The 13,146-nt window shown below is 31.9% G+C and overlaps 1 protein-coding gene across 12 annotated transcripts in view; it reads left to right on the plus strand.

The window, feature by feature from the left end:
• The first annotated feature begins 1,604 nt into the window (after positions 1-1,604).
• The window catches only part of LOC106462392 (sodium/potassium-transporting ATPase subunit beta-like), a 35,804-nt gene continuing 24,262 nt past the window's right edge, over positions 1,605-13,146 (plus strand). Inside the window, exons 1-4 of one of the 12 annotated variants that reach the window (XR_002611318.1) lie at positions 1,605-1,807; positions 2,633-2,704; positions 10,697-10,804; positions 11,295-11,360. The gene's annotated coding sequence lies outside the window, so the exon portion shown is untranslated. Of the gene's footprint in view, positions 1,808-1,978; positions 2,229-2,532; positions 2,552-2,632; positions 2,705-10,696; positions 10,805-11,294; positions 11,361-12,556; positions 12,629-13,146 lie in introns of those variants that run through there. The other 11 variants (XR_002611316.1, XR_002611320.1, XR_002611321.1 and 8 more) reach the window with 11 other exon arrangements.

Below are 13,146 nucleotides of genomic sequence, written 5' to 3' on the forward strand. Positions count from 1 at the left end.
AGTAAGACTTAGTGTCGTTAAAGTTTCGTTGGAACGAAGTTACGGAAAATCAATTAACAAATGGAGACGTAACAATACGTTTGATTTGTTTTGAATATATTATTTTAAAACAAGTGGATTGTGTACTGTCTGTTTCTTGTTGAAATTCATCTCCAACAAATCACACACACCTATTGTAAAGAATTCGGCCCATACATAAAAACTGACAGTTACAGACTACTGACAGAAATGAAAACCACAACAGTTATGTGACTTAAAAATGATCTATATGGGTACCAAAGTATCTGATCATGCAATCTATGTTTTGGTCAGAAAAAGGCAAACAAATAACAAACACACACCAAATTAAATAACCAAGACCAAACTGTACATAATATTCTATATGAGGCTTAACTAGTGATTTGTATGAAGAGATTATGATCTCATTTGATTTGTGTTGTAATCACTAATCCTATAATATAAATGTTTCTATGAAATTCTGTTAACTTTACTACTAGTAACATAGCAGTGCCTGGACTCTCCTGCTATGCCAGGATATTTTGTTTTGGACGTTTCTATAATCTTAAAAATTGGGTTTCAGTACTAGCAGTTAGTCCAGGACGGATAGACCATTGAACTAGTTGGTGCTTAATAATAAACAAATAGTCACGCTGTTGAGTGTGTTCCCATCTATATTAACTGTATGATCCGAATTATGTTAATCTAGATATATTACCTTGCACTCATTACAGTCAATTTAACTTTAAAGATCATTTGCCAACTATTTGTCCAACTTATCATTTGAGCCAAGTAATTCAAAAGTAGGATCATATTCATAGTGGGTAAGAGAAAAAAAATTGTTTTAAAACAAAGTGTTATTAAGTGCTATTCATATCCCTTCTGCTGTTTGGAATGGAATAACACTTAACCACAATTCATGAGAATTATGATGTCTCTAAGTTTTAATAAAGTTTAAAAAATAAATAACAGAGGGAGATATCTGATAAATACTAACTTAAATTATGTTTCCACTTAGTGTTGTAATGCTAAATCTAGAAATGAGAGGCCACTACGATCTTCCTTCTCTTCCCTTCCCCATCTGACAGAAAAGCTTACCATGAAATTAGTTTTTTAATATGGCTATTGTGTTTAGTAATTATTTAGAAATACAGAAAATAATTTTTTGAGCCTGAGGTATATTATCGTAAAGTGCACTATATGCGATATCAGAGAGCTTTCAGCTAATGGCATATAAAACGTATTGTTGAGTATCTGCTTGTTTGTTAATTTCCGGTAGAAATTCTTTCTGAGAAACTTCAGTGGTACAAGTCCTTTCTTGATTAAACCGGTTTATTATTTCTTGATACAAACTTTTAGTACACAGTAATTCCACTGTCAGTACGTTTCTCGTCAGTTAACAACTTTTATAATACACGCTATAGACCACAGCGATTCACAATCTCGATAACTTCGTCCGAAACTTACCGTGTCTACTGTTCGCTTTATCATACATTCATTTTCGCAGGCTTTCCCTGCCAGGCTTATATACTAAAAAAGAGGGCGTCTCGAACAAACTCGGTCTTCCCCGCTAATTCATAATCATTGAGAAATTCATCACGTGTTACCAGAGTCACGTGACTTCCGCTTTCGTAACAGTACCATATTATACTTTATAGATACAGTTACCGTCCAATTGAAATATTTGTAAATTGATTGTATAAGTATAAGAAAACAACACGGAAAATAATCTGCATTTGATTTCCACTGACCAACCTTGGTTTAGAAATGGAGCACCATTCTTTCTCATTTGGAACATCTGAACTGTACAGTAAGTTTTTTTTTTAAGTTTCCCAGAAGATAACAATAGTTTGATTAAATATTTGCATATCATATGGTTTTCTCGTTGTGTTTCTTTTTCCACTGTCCAGTAGACGTTTCAAATTTGACCTCTCTCGTTGTACCATTTTTATATCCAAAATGGACGTCGTGATGTTATTGTTTATATTTACCCATCCTCGTCTTGGTACCTGCTGTGTGAATTCTATCTCGTATAAATTTAGTAATAATAAAATGAGTGTAATTTCTCCATGACAGTCATCTAACACATCATCTGAAACTATTTTCCATGTTCTTTTGAATGCCTTAATTAACCATTCTCGTCAATTCTTGTTACCATCTTTAGCAACTTATGCCAAGTTAGATGGAGTTAGAGCACATTGTCTCCAAAATTGTAGATTGTCTGAAGCAAAGTAATTGTTTAACTGGTTGAATGATCATACCAAGAGATTATATGCTCCTCTATAGGATTCTTTCACATATAGAATCTTGTGTTTGTTTGTTTAGACAATCTGTAATTTATATGTAGAAAAATGAAGAATCTTTAAAATATGATTATATTTATAGATATTTATACTGCAAAGAGTATTTTTCATAAAGTGATAATAATGTTATTTAACTGCATTTAATAATATTTTTAATTCTTAAAATATTTAAGAGTTTTTATACTACCATGTATCATGTTGCAGTGAACAAGAGTAATTGTGACACACGTTTGTAAAAAATGCTATGATAGGTAATCTTATACATATAGTGTTGCTATTTTATAATTTATATATGTAGTACTACAAATTAACTTTTTTATTTTATTGTATAGCCTGAAGAATGTGATGTGACTATCACCAGGGACAATGAAAACTTCTATCAATTTTCTGTATGTGACAACAGTGTAAGTTTTTTTCTTATTACTACTGTATCCAATGTTAAAGTAATTAGTAAGTTCATTTAGAAAATATAATGTTGTAAAATCATATACAACACTGGAGAAAAAAAAAAGGATTAGTGTTCTAACTTGTGATCTGTAAACTTGCATATTAAAAAAATATACAATAAACACATTTTGAAACTACTAATAACTTGTGTCAAATGTACAATAAATGACATATTTTGATGCTTACTGGTTAAGCTCTAAGAAAAATAATGTGTAACAGTTCTGCTATGAATATAATTGTAAAATAGTCAAATTAGGTGCTTGTTTATACTTAAGTAAATTCTGTATTTATAAAAATATTATTATGTTATAATCACTTGCTAAAACATTCTGATTTCATTTTAAAGGAGGCGTAGCTCATTCTATAGCACAAGTGCCACTTGTTACTTTTACAATGTTGTTAAAAATGATATGTAACTTCTGCAGTACTTGGTTCTGGCACTCCTTATTAGTTATATCATATTCACAACATAAACAGATGCAGGAGAGTACAGTTCTTTACAATTACTATGCTATTGTTTTAACTGTTTTTGCTTTGTTATCTGTTGTTTGTGTTGCTCTACTAAGCAAGCTTCACCTATATATTAACTCACTGTTGCTTGAAGACCTTGATTACTCTTTAAATATTTTTTACAATCTCCAGGAAAACTTGCTTAGATACAGTTGAGTTACATGATGTATTAGTTTGACTATTTATTGTGCCTCTATATTATAAATAATAGTGGTCATATTAATCATTTATTTTTTTTATTCTAGAAAGATAACAGAAATTTTTAACAATGAAATTGCATAGCTCTGACAAGCATTGTAATGAAACTCCATTACACCAAAGAGTACCTCTGAATCATGCTCAGAGTGAATTGTTAATTATAGCATTTATTATAAAGCATGGTTTGTGTGAAGCAGCTTTGTGTGACCTCTTGGCTGTTTTATTAGTACATTTTCCTGATTACATACTTGCATCTAAGTATTTGTTTCATAATAACTTTAAAACTATGTTTTCTTTACTACATTTCTTTTGTAGGAACTTCTTTGCTTATACTACAGGTGAGGAAAAATGCAAAAGTTGTGACACTGTCTTTGATGACAAAAAAAAAGCCATGCAGGAAGGACATTTTTACTATATTCTAATTCAAAATCAATTTTTAGTACTCTTTAGAAATAAAACAATTATGAGATTTGAAAGAGGGGTATGGATTGGGTGGAATAACATAACATTGGACCTTAACTGTGATGGACTACCTTTATTTCATTGATCAAACACAAGTCTATGACCATTGCAAGTTATGATCAATGAACTTCCACTGGAATATTTTACTTGCTGGATTATGGTGGAAATCTAAAAACAAGAATGGATATATTTTTCAAAGCTTTTGTGCAAGAAATGAAAAATTGGGCACAAAAGAGTTATATCTTACTTATCCTGTAAGTAGTACAGTGATAAATTGTAAAGTGTATGCCTTGATGCACTCAGTAGATATTGTAGCTAGGCCAATTTTAAGAAACTGTACTCAGTTCAGTAGTGGTGAATATATATGGCTGTGATTAGTGTCCACACCAAGGAATAATTGTTCCAAAAGGAAATGGATATTCAAGAGTATATTAATTTGAAGGATCTGAACCTTCTAAGAGAATAAATACAGATCATACAAAACATGCAATTGATGCTATGTAAAGTGGATGTCCTGTGTTTGAAGTGAAGTTTTAATGTTTCTACCAATATTTGATATTGAGGGTTTTTTTTTGTCTGATTGCATGCATGCAGTTTTACTGAGCATTTTTGCTTGTTGTTTGATTAAAGTAATCACAAAAGAGAATATTAACTTGGCATAGTTATGAAAAGACATAAATAAAGAATTTTGCCAAATAAAACTTTCATCAGAATTTGCACATTCTCCAAGGTACTTGACTTGAAGAAAGTTTTGCAAAGCTGCTGAACGGAGGTAATTTTGTACTACTCCATTCCTATGCTCAGGTAATTTTTACCTCGTAATTTTTTTAAACTTGTACTTACTAGTGTCATCAATTCACATATTGCATTCTGAAGATACACATTTATCTGATCTCATCTGAGTCAAGTCGAAACTAATCAACATTATTTCAGATTTTGAAACACTATATAGAAGAGACCAGCTGACAATCAATGTTAATCTGTTATTAAATCCAATGACAGGGTTAGAAATTGGGGCCTGGTATGGTATGTGTTTCAGATTTTTCATGTGAAAACAATGGTTTATAAGTACAGCTATTCAGAGGGATACAGTTTTTTCTAAAAAATATGTGAATCTTATTTTCTTCGAAGAAGAATGAGTACTCTTGGGGATAAATTATTATTAAATGATGATTTCTGTGAAAATTTATTTTGAAGCTGATTGGTAACTTGTGATAGTAGAAAACCATATGTCATCAATAGTAATGTAATGAAGCTAGGAAAAAGCTGTCAAAAAAGATTTTACCTCAACCTCATGTATTAGCAATTGAAAATTATTTTGGTCATGAAATAAATAACATGTTTGTTGACTTTTACAAAAGGCTTACATTTGGAAAAGTACTAGTCATTAATTTAAATACACTAGATTATAGATATAGGAAATAAAAAGTCTTCTGCTAGCTTAACCTTTGAAGATTTTTTGACAATAATGTATCAGAAACTTATACATTTACCCACTTAAAACATGCAACTCTCAGTTTTCTAGCATTTTATGTAATTTTCTCTTAAAGGTAGAAACGCTGACTGAGGTTATTGCGATAGATCTTGGTGAACTGGCAGCAAAACGTGGCAGAATAAATTTTGAAAATGAATTTTACATTTGCAAATTTCCCAACAGTGTTAAAACTGACTAGTAAATTTATAAATAGATATTTGGACAGTTAGACTTTAATACTAGTATTTTTGGTTTGTTATAATACCATATTAAGGGTGTTACTAAAATTTATATTATTTAACAAGTAAAATACAAAGTGGAAAATTTTGCCATAAGCATGAGTTAAAATAATTTCAACATCAAAATAACAAATAGGTGCCTTATAGTTTTGAGCAGAAAATATAGATAGATAAGGAAATTTCTTAAAAATGTAATATATTGTTATGACATCGGAAGTCAAGTCACGCTGGTTACACGTGATGAATTTCTAGAAGGATCATGAAGGCTCAAGTGTTTGCCAGATGCGCTCTAGTTTAATATATAAGCCCGGCAAATAAAGTGTAGATAATAATAGCAGACAGGAAGATATAGAGACAGATGATCGAGCCAAGTCATAAGTAAAGTGCATGAATCGTTGTGAATTATAGCGTGTGTTTAAATTAAAGTGACTGTGGAAATTAAGTGTATTGCAAAGTTGTATTGAGAAAGAATAAACTAGTTTTATTTAAGAAAGGACTTGTATCTCTGAACTTCTTCGGAAAGAATTTTTATGGGAAATTAACAAACGACCAGAGATGTAACAATATTATAGTTCAGAAACATAAATTTATTTTGAATTATAAAAAGAATGATGGGCTTGAGAATTAAAAAATGTCAGTGGTAATATTTTAGAAATATTTTATATTTCTACTAATCTCATATTTATTTAAGCTGTCAAAATTAATCATTTTCAATAATCTAATTATTAACTGAATGTACATGCCTGTATTAGAGAAGAACTGTTGACTATAATTCCAAATTGACTATGTATCGACATAAAATGTGGTAAGCTTTCAGCAAATGTACAAAAGAATTTATTTATACACCATATATGTCTGTGAACAGACAACATCAATCTGATTCAGTAGAACAAGATGATGTTCGTGTAGGGTAAATGGGATTCTAGGTTGTATTTACAAAATGTTGACTGCCCTCTACTACATTGCTAAATCATTAAATTCTCTCATCCAGACACCACCTTAAATGCATTTAAATATCCAGCCATCACTGATATGAGTTTCTTAGCTAGTCTTTGTGGCACATTATCAAAAGCTTTTTGAAAATATAAGTAGGGGAAATTCGATGACGAGGAACCCACTTTGAGACTAATAATGGCTGGACCTTGTCGAAACGTTGTACATTTGCTGTCATGTTAAACTTATATTAAAGTTTTTCTTCATTACCCATTTAAGCCGTCTCCAGCCATTATAAGTAGGGGAAATGTTGGTGTATTGGGGCACTTTTAATGATTTTCTAACAGTAACATTTTTTGTAAAAGATTTAGACTAAAGATAAATGTGTTTTGAAGTACTCTATCACACATGCCTATTCAAAATGTTTTTGTTGAATTCCACATTTATAAAGTTGGAGATCTGTCTCAATGCACCACAGGCATGTTTAATTTTGTGAATAAGAAAACACTAAACTGCCTAATATACAAAATCGTCTTTGAAGCATGTTTAGGAACATATTTTTGGGGGAAATAGGGCTATACTGGTCAAAATTAACTTATCAAGTGCACTATGTGAGGAATTAGGTAAACATTATTTCTCCCTTCAGATGCAGACATCTGGTGGCACATAGTCACATATAATTACCATACCATTACATACCTATTACATTAAACACACACACACCTTTATAGATCCATTAGTCTTGCACCAGTTGTGGAAAAAGTTTTGTAAAGTCTGATAAAAGATACTTTGCAAAGTCATTTAACAAAGTTTAGAATTATATTGGATAGTCAGCATGGTTTCACTAAGGGAAAATCTTGCCTTACAAATCTTTTGACATTCTTTGAAACGGTTACTGCTTATGTAGATGAGAGTAAGAGTGTAGATTTGATGTATCTGGATTTTCAGAAAGCATTTGACAAGGTGCCACGTAAAAGGCTTGTAAAAAAATTATCTCTATAGGTGTGGAGGATAAGTTAGCTAATTGGATAGAAGAGTGGCTGGATGGAAGAAAACAGAGGGTTGTTACAAATGGAGTTCACTCAAACTGGATTAATGTCACAAGTGGGGTACTTCAGGGCTCAGTCTTAGGACCTTTGCCCTTTTTTAATTACATCAATGACATAGATGAAGGACTGGTCAATAAATTACTTAAATTTGCAGATGGTAATTAAGGTCTTGGGTGTTGCTAGCTGTGAAGAGGATGCTGCTGATTTACAAAAGGATTTAGATCATTTAGTGAGTTGGGCAAATAAGTGACAAATGGGTTTTAATTATAACAAATGCAAGATAATACATGTAGGTTATCATAATTTGAAATCAGTATAATTTAGCTGTGAATAACCTTAACAGTTTCATGAAAGAAAGGGATTTTGGTGTAATAGCTGATCAGTCTCTAAAGCCATCCAAGCAGTGTGCTGTTTCTAGTGGTATGGCAAATAGGATTTTAGGTTGTATCGACAGAAATACTGAATGCAAATCTAAAGAGGTTACTAATTAGGTGACATATTTAATATTGTATTCAGTCTTGGGCTCCTTACCTTAGGAAAGACATTGAATTGTTGGAAAGGGTTCAAAGAAGGGTTACTAGAATGGTACCTGGGATGGAGGGGTTGTCATGCAAGGATAGGTTGAAATCTCTCAAATTGTTTTCTTCTGAAAAAAGAAGAGTTAGAGGGGGTGGATCTGATTGAGGTGTTTAAGATTGTAAGATTGTCTTAACAGTAAGAATAATAGAACTAGGGGACAGAAATACAAATTTTGGCAGGGTAGGAGTCATCTTCAGATAATACAGTTTTATTTTTCTAACAGGGTGGTTGGCCTTTGGAATGGGTTGCCTTCGAATGTTGTGGAAGCAGTAAAGTTAAGTGAGTTTAAGAGAAAGCTTGACAAGTTTTTGAATGACAAGGGCTAGATTTTTTTTTAACTATTTATTAATAGTTTTGAGTTTAATTTAGAAGATGGAACAGCCGAGATGGACCAGTAGGTCCCTTGATGTTCCAAAATGTTATGTTAGTAATAAGTTTTCTGCTTAAAGTTTGTGCAACCATCTTGGCTAAGCTTAAACTACAGTGTAGATGTAACTCAACGGTCACATGTTATTGTTTGTACAAGGTGTTTATTGTTGTTTGGTATGTAACATAAGATTAATTACTGTAAACATGTTATTCCAACACATGCTGATTTGTGGCATAAAAATACTTGTAATCGCTTGGCAGTTAGAAAATTAGGTTTTTCATTAGTAGTTCTGTTATTAGCATTACTTATACACACAATTCAATGTAGGTGGCAATCTACTGATGCCTGATTGGACTTGGTGCTCAGCATAGGAATGTCACCTGTCCAGAGTTTATGAATTGTCTTGTGTAACTTCCCTTTCTGTGCTAATAAACAACTGAGACCTTTGTTCTTATTGATTTACATCAATCACATAAACGAAGGAATGGACAATAAATTATTTAAATTTGCTGTTATGTCAAGGTCTTGAATTTTTCTGGCTGTGAAAAGGATGCTGCTGCTTTACAAAAGGATTTAGATTGTTTGTTGAGTTGGGCAATTAACTGAAAGATGGCTTTTTATTATCATAAATGCAAGGTAATGCTTGTGGGATATCACAGTTTGAATTATGATAATAATTGTTATTGGAATAACCGTAACAGTGTTATGGAAGAAAAGGATCTTAGTGTTCTGGTTCATCAGTGTCTTAAGTCATCCAAGCAGTGTGCTGTTGCTAGTGGTAGGAAAAATAGGAGTTTAGCTTTTTCTACAAAATATTGAATACAACTCTAAAGAGGTTATACTTTCATCTTATAAGTCATTGGTTATGCCATATTTGGACTATTATGTTCAGTTTTGGGCTCCTTACCTTAGGAAAGACATTGATTTTTTGAAAAGATGGCATGTTGCAGTCTTTGGAATTCTTTTCTCTTGAGTAAAGAAGAGTTAAGAGGGATCTGAGTGAGGTTTTTCAAGATTGTTAAGGGAATTGATAGTTTTGATGCGTCATCTATTTTTGTACTTAATGGTGAGAATGGTAAGACTAGGGGAGAAAATATAAATTTTGGCAGGGAAGAAGTCATCTTCAGCTAGAGCAGCTTTATTTTTCTAACAAACATAAATTTTGGCAGGGTGGTAGGAGTCAACTTTGACAGTTTAATATTTCTAACAGAATAGCCTCAGATGTGATGGATGAACTAAATTTAATGGAGTTTTAGGGAAGGCTTGAAAAATACTTGAATGAAAAGGATTAGCTCTGAGTTTTTGTTTTTTAAGGATGAGATAGCCTAGATGGACCGTTAGGTCCATTGTTGCCCTTAAACTTTGTTATCCTATGGACTAGAAACTACTGGCAATTACTGTTTGCTAATGGTTTGCTGGTAATTACTGATTTTTATTGTGATGTGTACACTCAGTAACAACAACTGAAACCTAGTGTTTAAGAAATTTTATTCATAATTTTGGTATATGTAAATACAAATCTGCATTCATATACACAATAGTTAATCAGTACCGTTTTATATATGTCTGTTTTATTTTATATTAATTGTCAACTGCTTTAAATATTTTTAAATGTTAATTTTTTTCACTTATGTCTTTTCCTTATTTTCTACATCTCTGTTCAATTTCTGGCAAGGTTACACCTTGTTCTAACAGCCAGGACCCATCAGAAAAATTCTGGACCCTAGTGCTACTCCAGCCCTTCCCCACCCACATGCCTCTTACTGTCCAAAGTTTTGGTACAGTTTTTCTCTCTTTCAAAGTTTACTTTTCCAAATATAATCCTACTGTTTTTACCTGTGCCCCTTTCTCTCCCCACTTTCATCACTATCTCACCACTACTGCTAGCATCATTACCACCACCACTAACCTCATCTTCAATCCCTTTTATCATTACCAACCTTTCTCTCATCGTTCTTTTTCTTTGGACTTTTTGCACAGCAATGGAAATCTAAAGTATGTTTTTACTAGCAACTTTATTCAAAAAACAAAATGATGCAAGATAAAAAAAGTCATTTAATGGTAAATTAATATGAAACCTTTATGAGCTTTCTTTACAGCAAAAGAGTCTATATCAAAATCAACTTGTTTTACAGTTTAAATACCAGTAAGCTGTAGAACTTGACACTGAAAAAAGAGCTTAGGTCAATCAGTTTTTTGGAGCCTGTGATGCATGATGCAATATTTTCTTCAATTATCATCAGGTACGATGAAAAGCACAATCTTTTTTATCAGGTCTTAAATACTATTAAAGTGTGTGTGTGACTCTCTTTCTCTATATTTCTTTTCCTTTTCTTTTTCCTTCCTTCCTTCTCTTGCCTTCCTGGGTCCCCTCTTGGTCCATGGTGCTTTGGCACTAAAACCACCCATCCTTTGTGGATCCTGCTAATAGCCACCAGCAAAAGCATCCTGCATGAGATAAATTCAAATAAACTTTAGATAAACAGTACTCTAAATAACTGTTTGACAAAATGAATATTTTATGCCTTGAAATAAACTGCATTGCTGAAAATGAAAACTTGCATATTTTAATGTTTTAATGACTTGTCATCCAACACCTGAGATTTTAGTACTGTTTTACTCTGTTTACTAGATGCTTGTATCTCTTATTTCAATAATTGTAAGGTAAAATATGTGTTTGTTTTATATGAACATCTCTAGGAAACCAGGAAGTATTAATTTTTTTTCTTTTAGTTTCAGAAACCTCTTCTTCTGCTGAACAGAGTATGCTTGTTTCCAATAAACAGACATTTAGAATATGTAAGTTACTCTCTTTTTTGCTAACATTTCTTGTACCTTTTCATAAGTGTCTACAACATAAGAGAAAATATACAATTGCAATAGCAGTAACATACAGCAAAATTAATGGAACATCTTTGTGATTTTCATTTAAAGAATATTCAGTAGCTGAAATTTTCTGTTATAATTCTTTAAGAATAGAGAAGATGTTGGAAAGTCAAGCTGTTATACTGCTATAAATTTTTGAATATTATTTAGCATAAATATTATTTGTAGTAATTTGAGTTAAATAACAAAAAGAATAAATAGATTTAGTAAGATTATTTAATAAAATTAGTAGGCTTAAAGTTTTAAGTAAGAGCTTAGTTGTGTAACCAGTACTATAACATTAGATTAAGCTTAGGACGTATAATGGTACTTTACGCTTAGTTATAATTCAACTTACTGGTAAATTGTGAAACAGATTAAATACGCTGTTTTATTAAACAAATACAACATAAAGACTAGTTAGTTGTATCTTCATGTTTTAAGGATTAACTTATTTATTTGACTTTAGTTCCATTAGTTTAAATTAGTTCCATTATAAGTAATAGGTAGGTTATAAATCAGGCTAAATTATTCTTAGTAAAATACATTGTATTATTGATATTGCATAAGCATCAAATATAGTAAAGACTAGTTTAGTAGTTATTTATCACATCTATAAAATTAAAGATAAGCTTAATTACTTTAGTGTGAACATAAAGTAGTGATAAAAACTAATTTATTTTATTATCAAATGTTAGGCTTAAAAATGTTGGCAATAGGCTACTGGTATTTAATATTGAGTATTTATTTCCAGGCTACAAATACAATGGTTAAGACTAGTGTAGGAGTTAAGCATTCACAGTTTGTTAGGTGTGATGGGTGCAATGAGTTGGTTTTACTTGGGAACTTGAGACTGGTTTGTACATTTAAGGAAGCTAGTAGTGAAGATGTGCAATTTGTATGTGGAGTTTGTAGATTGGAGGAGAAGTTGGAGGCTATCCTAATTAAAGTAGAGGAGATAGATAAAGAGAAGTGTAGATGGTGGAAAATGGCAGCAGGATTTAAAGAGGAGCTTAAACTTTTACATGCAAGGGATACATCAGCTAACAATGACTTTCAGAAAATTATAATTCACTACTTTATTAGGGCTAAAATAGTGAATTTAATTGTAATTAGCCTATTCTATTGAGCAACAGAGTTCAGCCCTGTTGTGTAGATGAAGACTATTGGAGGGAAGGAAAATGAAATGGTCAGAGAAGAAGGTGAGTGATAAACTTAAGGTGGTGATAGTTATAGATGATTCCTCAACAAGGCATGTGGATAGAATAGTCTGTGGGATAAATAGGGAGAAAAGAATTAGATTATGTTACCTAGGAGCACAAGTGTAGGATATAATTGACAGTGCAAGAGATATAATAAAGGGGGCTAGCAATGATGCAGTTTTTTTGTGCACATAGGGGCAAATGATGTAGGGAAAGATAGGTCAGAGGAGCTAATTAAGGGGTTGATAAAGACATTTTAACAAAAAGGCCATAACTTAATTGTGTCAGGGATACTGCTGAGAATTAACTGTGGGGATGAAATTATGAGTATGTTATTAGGGCTAAATGCTAGGATTAGATTAATATGTAAGGATAAAAAGATTGGCTAATTGGACTTGTGGGATCAGTTCAATTTGAGATAGAAGCTTTTTGGAATGGATTGTTTACATTTCAATATAGTAGGGTCTGGCTTGTTTGCAAGGAATAACTTAGCTGTAAGGGAAGTTTTAAACTAGGAC

The sequence above is a fragment of the Limulus polyphemus genome, unplaced genomic scaffold (genome assembly GCF_000517525.1).
Source record: "Limulus polyphemus unplaced genomic scaffold, Limulus_polyphemus-2.1.2 Scaffold46, whole genome shotgun sequence".
Taxonomy (NCBI): Eukaryota; Metazoa; Arthropoda; class Merostomata; order Xiphosura; family Limulidae; genus Limulus; species Limulus polyphemus.